We start from the raw sequence: 9,106 nt of genomic DNA, 5'->3' as shown, positions 1-9,106 counted from the left end.
GCATAAGGATCGCAATATGATGATGATGATGATGATGATGAGTGGTTTATAACCATGATTATTCAAAATGAATACGACCAATTCTCTGGCACCCCCACTAATCCCTTTTGTGAATTAAAAAACGCACATTGCTTCCTTTTTTCTCTCTACTTCAGCATGCTCAAGAAATGACGGCAATGATTCTCATACAGAACTTGAATCCTTCTGGAGCGTATTTTCAGACTAGCTGGGCCAATGACTAGGGGGTGGTTACGATAATCATATGGAATTAGGGCAATGCACGTTAAAGTCCAGTGTTTCTGTCCGACAAGCTCTTGAAGAAGAAAATTTGCCTTTTAAATGCTCCGAACTCATGAATGTGGCAAGATGCTCGGCGACGCTGTCTGACCATGGAGGCTTCAGTAACTCCACGGTATGACTGAGCATTTTTGGAGACGAGTGCAGTGCGAACCTTGTAGAATGAAGTTGGAAAAAACCCTTAACTTCTGGAATTTCTGGGACAGCAATTCACAAATGTCCCCTACATCACGGTTCCATAGACCCATCTTGTTGTTCGTTATCCTTCTCCTCCTCTTCTTCTTCTTTCCTTTCCTCCTCCTCCTTGTTCTCCTTTTTCTTCTCCTCCATTTACTTCTTCTTCCGCAGCTGCTGCATATTTTTCTTCTTCTTTCGCTGCTTCTTCTTCTGCTTTTCTTTCTCCTCCTTGAACTCATTTTCTTCCGCCTCCTCGTTATTCTCCTTCTCCCCCATCTCCTTCTTATTCTCTTTACTCCTACTCTCTTTTTCTTTGTATTCTTATTCCTATTCTTTTTTCTCATCTCCACCTTCTGCATCTTCTCCCCTTTCTTTCATTTTCTTACAAATTCTACTCACTATTATTACCGCTAACTTATTCACTTGATTTGATTTGATTTGATTTTGAGAAACAGCTATTTCACATTTCAATTTCCTTCGAAGACAGAAACACCAAACGTTTTGCATACTGATCTGCTCATCTGTTTGTCGCATTAAAGTATCATAAAAGCTTACGTAATTATTCCTTGGTTAACACAACTAAAATCATAACAAATATTTTACAAAGAAATATGTATGTTATTGTTTTCACTCTGAAATGGTCTTCGAGAATGCAAAAGGATCAACAATAGTTCATGACGACCGTCTAAAGAAAGAAAAAGAGCGTTTTTCATACTCAGAGAATTGGATTTGCACTTGCCATGCTACAGGCTAATCAGATGTCACTATTTATCATACCTGCTCTATCTTCCCCTGCAGGAAAGCACTATAACGTGATATTCAGATTGATAATGTATACGCTTGCATCGTACAATCTTCTGACGTTTTGCATAATAAATATGAACGCAAAGAATAGAAATAGAAAGCGAGGCACTTCCGCCCCGAAATGCGCGAGAGATCGAACTCCACGTTTGATTGCATTATGATGGAGCATCTTTGGAAAAGAGCAAAACACATTTCATGTCAAGCGTGTTATCATTGAATAAAATGCACTCTATACACATTTCCATTTTCTCGAGTTATCATCGCCTTTGTCTATTCTTGGTGATTAACTTTTAAAAAAAGTGGTCTGGTGATGCATTTACGTTGATAAGCATACCGTCCTGAAGCGAGTGAGCGAAAGGCTAATTACGTAACACATTTGGTGTACCTGCAATGTCTTTGAATCATGAACATCTGTAATAATCTGACCAAAATCTAGGAAAAGAATGTGCACTATACACGAAAATGACTATATGGGAATACACACGGATGTGTGTGTGATCCAAAAACAAGATTGTTGGTGCAAACACTTCAGCTATGTATGTCTCGGCATATTTCGAGCACTTCATTTCAGAGTCTATTTCCAATATGATGTTCGTCAAAACTGACATAATGAGAACGCTCACACATTATTTTTGTTTTCATATAACCAAAGCTCAACCTTTAATACCGATTCCTTCAGACTGAGTTCATAAGGTTTGCAAGCAGCTTGCGATTATGGGAACACGGTAACTCGAAACCCACTAGCCCGCGCTCTAAAGGTTTTATAGATTTTCTGCTTTCGAACTGAATTTTTTAAAAAGTTTCACCATGTCCTTATATTTGCACATAATTCACTAGAGATGTGTAAAATGGCTTAGGCGATAATTAATATTTTTTCCACATAACACCCTGTTTTAAGTTTATATATTTTTGTTTAAATAAACTTCATCTATATTGTCTAAAATTGTTGACATTGGTGACACGTCGATATGCATGAATCTCGGTGTGATTGATTCTCGACTCAATCCCTATCTCCTTTTTTCTGCTGATCTAACCTCCTCTTTCTAAAGCTTTTGCAATCATTCCTTTTTCCTTTTCTATCTTTCTTTCTCTTTTTTTTCTTATATTTTCCCCATTATCTCCTCTTTTTTTAAAAGTCTTTCCCATATTCATAATTTATTTATTGTTACATAATTATTTGACATTTTGATTATTTGACTTTCTATGTATATTTGCATTTTCAAGACGTATTGTAAAACGACTGTAAGAAAATAATACTTCAACAACAAGCTCTGATTCTATTTAGTTCCTTTTTTCTCGTACCATTACCATTATATTTGTCTTGTTTCATTGTGTATCTTTGTAATATACTAATATCGAATAGCACATAACATTGCAATTTTATTGAATTATGTTTTGCATGGGAAATAAAATCACATGAATTGAATTGAAGAAAAACAAGTTTACAATTTAGTATATGGATTACCATATACATTGTTGCTGCTGTTGGGACCGGTCTTTCGCATGACGTCTGGTGGAATGAGGTGGATTCGAGATAAGCGACTTTAATATAATTATTAGTTTTCCTTTTCGTTTTATTTATTTATATATGACAACAACAAAAACATTTAAACCAAATAATTAATCATGAAGACATATTGAGGCGTTTAATAAAATGATTTTACGTACTTTTTGTTTTGACGGGTATTATAATTTTTTAAATGTGCATATTATTATGTCATAATTGGCTAGTATTCAACCATAGCATATTGGATGCTAATAGTAAGAAAACAAATTTTCCATTCCATTTGTTTTTCTACCTCATAATTATCCTACTCATGCTTGTTTACTACAATTATTTTAAAAAGCTTGCATCGGAAATTGCATGTTTGTTGCTTTAAAAAGAAAGGTAGTACGGATATCATGATATAGTGGATTTGGCACCGGACTGTCAGTGGATCACACAGCTTGCGTTTCGGGTCCTGAAGCGGCAAGAAATCCATTTGAACGTGTTTACCACTCTCGATCCAGGTTTTAAAGGGGTACCCGGTCGGATGCGAACGTTAGTGTGATTGCATTGGATGTGTGGGCTTGTGAAATGGCGCCTGCCCGGAATACTCCCCAGGGAGCAGAGTGTGTGTTCTATCATGTGCGGATTAGCAATTGATCCAATCACTGGCACGAAGAAACGTATCATTAAGCTCTATACAACCGTAACTATTAGAAGTAGTAGTATTGCCAAGTTGATAATAATAATAACAATAGCTCACATTTATATGCACCTACATGTAAATACTTTGTTTCTTACCCCGGTCATCGGATTCAGGCTTACTCGCAACACAATTCATCTGCTAATCAACCGAATCACCGGATTAGTTTGGTAGTGATAATAACGGTTTCTATAAAATAAAAACAAATGCTTAAAGGGATAGTTGAGTTCTGTTTTCAGACCGCAAATGCCTTCAAAGTGCATGGTTATTGCTCTTATTCTTATCTATGACATTTACAGTGCCTTTTTAGAACCTAAAATTGCTATGAAGGTAATTTTAGACCCCAGAATGTGTGAAATTTAGCCAATACGATCATACCAATTCAGCTCCACTTTTAAAAAAACACGGTGACTGTTAATAAATTATTTAATTAAAAATATTAATACACGAGCCGGCTAATTGTGGGTAATATAAGCAACACGAAAATGCCAACAAAAAAGCCAACATCGGCATTGGCTGAAATACGAAATAAAAGGCGTTATTTCGTGTTTTTTAACGTTTTTTCAAATTTTTCAAAATATCCTATATTTGTGGTGGTACACAAGTTTGAGAAATCGTTATATTTCAGCCGTCTCTGAACCGATTTTGATCAAACAAAGATGATTTTGTCATTTAAATATTATGTTCTTTCAAATTTGACACTCAGTTTTTCATTATCTCACCGACAAAAATTATTTTGTGTAGCGCTCTCTGCAACAGAACTCAACTATCCCTTTAAGCAGTAACATTCCTAAATCATTGACCTAATGCCCTTATGATTCTAATCAATGTTCCTTGCTCCTTTCACTTTCATTTCCTTGCGCGTAACATCTTTATAGAAGGGGGTAGTAATGGGCTGGCAAAGCTGGCTAACCCCATGGGTTCGTGCGCTCTCACAAAATAAAGTTCATTCGAGGAAAAAAAGGAGGACGAGGATGGAAAAATAACAGCCCTGGCGTCAAAAATCAATCTAAGATGGCTTGTCACCACAGAGCTATTTACACATGAGTTATTTAGGAAATTCCCAAAAGCAGAAATGGTCGGAAGTCCAATATATGACGCAGGAATGTGTTGTATGAAATATTGTTTAGATTTTTAAAAAAGAGGCGGAAATGAAATAATTAACGACAAAAATTATTATTTAATAGGTGGATTCAATTTGGGAAAAGTATATCAATGAGAAAGCACACACAAACACAATAACAACAAGAAGTATCAGGGAAACACTCAAACCTAAACAAAAACATTTAAGAAGTAGTTATTTTACTGGCAAAAAAGGGGTCGCTCTACCCTTTCGAGGCCCTGGAAATGATTATAATTTACGCAGATAAAAGGTTTGCGAATATATTTTACCCCCAACAAAAAATGTAATATCTCACAAACCAAAGAGAGAGAGAGAGAGAGAGAGAAAGAGAGAAAGTAAGTGAGAAAGAGAGAAGGAGAGAGAAAGTGTAATTTTATCTTTAAATAAGTTATGTCATGGTACCAACTTTCTTTTCCATTTGGAGAAGATTTCAATTAAAAACAAAGAATAATTAAAATAAAAGCATTTGTACCACTATTTCGTAATTGATTTAACTTTTTGTTTTTTGAAAAATAACAAATCAATTACCACATGGATTCTGACATGCGACGGAAAACGTAGAAATACCAAGCAGACCAAGAAAGATACAAGGCTGATAGAAATGACTACATACATACGTAATACTTGTACACTGTAATATGATGTCACTTATAAAGGGCACATTGTGGCATTCGTATTTTGACAAGATATTAGTTACGGGGTTGAATTATCAACATGGAATACTGGATCAATTCGCCTCAAGGCTAAAATGTAAGAGACGGGTTTGAAGTTTGAAGGTCTAAGGAAACAAAACAACAGACAAAGCGAATTATTCATCCGCATGTAAGACATATTATGGACAATGGCTAAGGAAAACAAACTTGGTTAACCAGCACTTATGGCATTAGTTTTGCGTGATGCTGAAAACTTGAATTCTAGAAGTAATCCTAGTTTCTCGTGGCTGTTTTTCTTCCAACATGTCACAACATTTGGTTTGGGCAAGACTTACAATTTTGTTGTTGAAAATTAGGATAAAAAAAGAAGACAAAGTGGGATGTAACAAAATCTCTTGAAATCAGGAACAGAGATGAGAATGTATTGGTAACATTAAGTCAAACGGATTAGCGCCATATATAAGATTTTAAACTTTACTAAAATATTCGAGCAAAGGCAATTCGAGCCGATCCTTTAATCCTCGTGAATCTACATGTATTTATGATCCTTCATATGACAAACAATTCTTGCATGACATGCTTTCATTGATCAATTATTCAGATCTGACAGAGTCTCTTGTATATACCTCACACGTGAATTTTTTTTTTTAAAGTATTCCTTCTGCGTTTATCAAACTAAACATAATTGCAATCACATAAACACACAATCACAGATGAAAATCTTCAGATCTTCAGAAAAGTCTTTCAACTATCTTCAAACTGGGTATATGTTGCATTAGATTTATCAATTATTACTGGCGAGTCCCATTTCAGTACCCTGTGCTGCTTGCATAGACATAGTGCAGCGGAGTATCATTTTTTCCTTCTTTTCTATTTTTCGTTATATCTTGTTTCATTCACTTAATGTCACCTGATACCTTTTGACCGAAATTCAGTTCAAGATAATATCATTATCATTCATTCTAGCTATCGCTCTTTGGATACTGCACAAATATATGAATTACCTCTTCAAATTATGTCCTTTGTTCCCCCAAGCTACTGGGAAAATTACAATAAATTAGCTGTCCAGAATAATATTTGCTTACTTACTTTATGTTTACATGTAGTTTTGATTTAATAGGGAGGAGAGGCGAGGGGTGGGGGGGGGGGGTACTAAGATGTCCATTTTTACTCTCTTATTTATTATGTGCATATCTTTCTTTTTCATCATGGTTTTAACACGTTGTAGCTATACACAATGACTTCGTGCATTTGTTTAGAGGAGCCCGCCGATCCCGTTATATCATTACAATGTATGTCATAATTATGTAGGTAAAAACAACAGATGACTTGAAATAAACAATTACGAATATAATGGCACGCATTGTTCACTTGTTGATTAATTCATATCATTCATTCCATTTTTATAAAACATGTAGCTGCATTCCGGGTTCCCTAGAAGTGTAATCGTAATATCTTGATTTTTTTTTAAAGCTGGGACTCTGTAATTGCTGTGCTATATTTCTGATTAAAAAGAGAATAACGCCAAATGTCCACTTCTTTGAAATTGACTGCCTCGTTAATATCGCAAAGAAATGATCTAACAATATCTTAAGATATCATAATCATTGGAAAGATATCCTTAGTAGTTGCATTCTAAATGTCATGGGCAAATCCTATTATCTAATATTACGTATTGTTTGTGCCAATCACCAAGACTGTGGCAGATTATTACTTTAAGGAGGTGTATAAACAATTGAAATGAATGTATTCCCATGGCAACGCAAGCTGAATGATACATAAGGTTTACATTTCCTACCAATTACTTCCCTGCTTTCGGTTTGCTTAAACTAAAAACAGGGATCCTTGATATCATGGCGAAGTTTCGTATGGAGAAAACATCTTAATTGCCTTTAACCAGAAAAAAACCTGAGACAATATTAACGTCACAGTTACGTAATATTACATGGCAAATGAAAAACCACGTTGTACTACACACTTGGTATACATTCTCATGATAACTAATACAACATAGAAAAATAAATTGTCTGCGTAGGCAACTCGAGTATTTTAGATTTTGCTCTACCCAATGTCATCGCGAATAAGATTATGGACTTAAATTTTGTTTAGAACTTAGTTTTTGTTAACACTAAAATAATACTTGGTATTCAGCTTCAGCGAACCCCCCCCCCCCCCTCCCTTTCAATTGGCCAAACATTTCAATTAAAAAGTTGAAACTCAAACTGAAAGTCAATGTTAACGAATACAATCCAAACGCGTAGGAGCAATATCAATATTGCTTTAACAAAGGAAAACGATTTGATTCCTTACAGTAATCAAAATGCTGGTGCTAATTCTGGTATACGAACTGCTACGGCTATCATGGATTACTGAACTTGGTATGCTGGGAATATTAATATTATTTATCGATATGGAAATTATGCCTATATCATATTTATATTTGATATTCTGTGTTGTGAATGAAAATATCATTAGCACTGTACTAGCCGTCATCTTGCGAAATAATATCCGCCAAATCGAAACCTTCTACATGTAAGTCGTCCATCGAGCTCATTTCGAGTAATATTTTTTTCATAATAATTGAAACACAGACAGCTGCTTTTAATACCACAGAACACGATCGCAAAAGATTTCCGAGAAACTTAAAGATAAACTTGAGTTCTGGGTTTTTTTTTTAAAAGAAGAGGATTCTCACAGAATAAAACGAAACTTGCACTGAATGTTCAGGATTACAAATAAATGTCATTTGCCAAACAATTTTGGTAGAAAATTTATACTGCCTGAGTAATGAGCATAAAAAGATAAGGAAATCAAGGTTAGTAGGCCCGACACCATTTGTGTGCAGTGCTTGTTACTTTACCAAGACTGGGCCAAAATTATAATGATTTTGATGACTCCAGAACCTTGCAGTACACACCAATACTTACATGCTACTTGATCAATATTTTCTGATCCATTCCACACCCTTTTTTCAGAATGCAATCGCATGACCAGATCTCAACTTTATCTTTAATCAAAGGCAGTTCCAATCTTATATATTGCATATCCTTTCAAAATCATGTTCTGATTACGTAGTGCGTCATTGTAATATTAATCTGGTTATTTAGAGGCTATTAACATTACCTTTGATTGATATCTCGAAAGTCTCGCGATCGTGTTTAGTAGAAAAGGATGGATTAATATAAAAGTCACTTACCAAAATGAAGATAATCTACCACTCCCGAGACAGATACGACCGATGCATACTAAAAACCCAGGATTTAAATAGTCCAAAAATCTCTTGGGTGTATGAAGAAATGCAGTGTAGAAAATTATAAGGACGTCGATGAAGAGTTTAGGTAAATCAAGAACTTTACCGGATAAAAAGGTATTACGAATTATTCAGCTGGGCTTAAAATGTCAACATGTTCATGAGAAACGGCAGCTTATGATCTCACAGTCTTGATCTTGAACACCAAGATGATTTCGAAATGGTCGAGCAAACAACTTGGTTGGTGCAAAACGATCAAGTTGTAAGATTGCCGATGCCAGATCGCGATTTTTCCTTTTGCATCGAGAGCTTTAGCAGACGACGTATCTGACCGGCAAACCGCACTGCAATTACACTCCACAATGAGCGTCTGGTTTTTGGCGCCCGCGATAGCAGCAGCAAATCCCACGCTGGACTCGGAGATCACGTGACCACGAAGCTACCAAACAGGTAATTGAGATTGGACGCCATGTGCACAATGACATATGCGTCTGACATCGGAAAATATCTACTCCCACAAGTGGTGAAGAATGTTAAACAGGTGGATTGATAGAACCGGAAAGCATCGTGAGTGGAAAACATTAAAGGCGACATGTATTCGAATTATTTCCAA

This window comes from Strongylocentrotus purpuratus, unplaced genomic scaffold (assembly GCF_000002235.5).
Source record: "Strongylocentrotus purpuratus isolate Spur 01 unplaced genomic scaffold, Spur_5.0 spur5_scaffold_19, whole genome shotgun sequence".
NCBI lineage: Eukaryota > Metazoa > Echinodermata > Echinoidea > Camarodonta > Strongylocentrotidae > Strongylocentrotus > Strongylocentrotus purpuratus.
This window is presented reverse-complemented; position numbering follows the sequence as displayed.